The sequence below is a fragment of the Miscanthus floridulus genome, chromosome 15, assembly GCF_019320115.1.
Source record: "Miscanthus floridulus cultivar M001 chromosome 15, ASM1932011v1, whole genome shotgun sequence".
Lineage (NCBI taxonomy): Eukaryota > Viridiplantae > Streptophyta > Magnoliopsida > Poales > Poaceae > Miscanthus > Miscanthus floridulus.
The window spans coordinates 33,098,988-33,099,616 of NC_089594.1; positions in this window are offsets into that span (position 1 = coordinate 33,098,988).

Here is a 629-nt window from a genome sequence, read left to right on the forward strand (position 1 = left end):
TTTCATGGCTGTATCGATCAGGTCGAACCCCACTGTTAGAGATAGCAGGTTGAGTTTGAGGAGACCATAGGTTTGTTCATGTGAAATAGTCAATTGTTGACACGCTGTAGTCCTTTTCACTGGAATCGACTATTTTAGCTGATTCATCCAAGCCTTCACGTATAGCATGTCTTTCGGAAAGCCTGTCGAAGTTTGGATGTTTCTACGGATTCCTTGGTTTTAGTTTGTTACTATCATCATAGCTACCATCGATCCGGTCGAACCTCACTGTTGGTGGTAATAGATTAGATTCAGAGCGTTTGTAGATCCATTCGTATCAGATAGTCGATTCATTCATGTGCTATATCTTTTCTTGATTAGATTCATCGGATCAATGCTTTACACTGGCAATATCTATCTAGCTGATGATCTTATTTACATCTATGAGTATTGTACTGTCGATATGAAATTAATCTCTACCCACGAGCTTTACAGTCCATAACAGTCGATTTGTGCGATCGGCTATTCAGCCGCTCTTCTCGTATGGCTGCTCCTGAAGCGGCACACTTGGAACTGTCTAGTCATAGACCGGCATGTTCCACCTTAAATTACTATAAACTTTCTCTCCTTATCAATTGTAGGGTCAAATT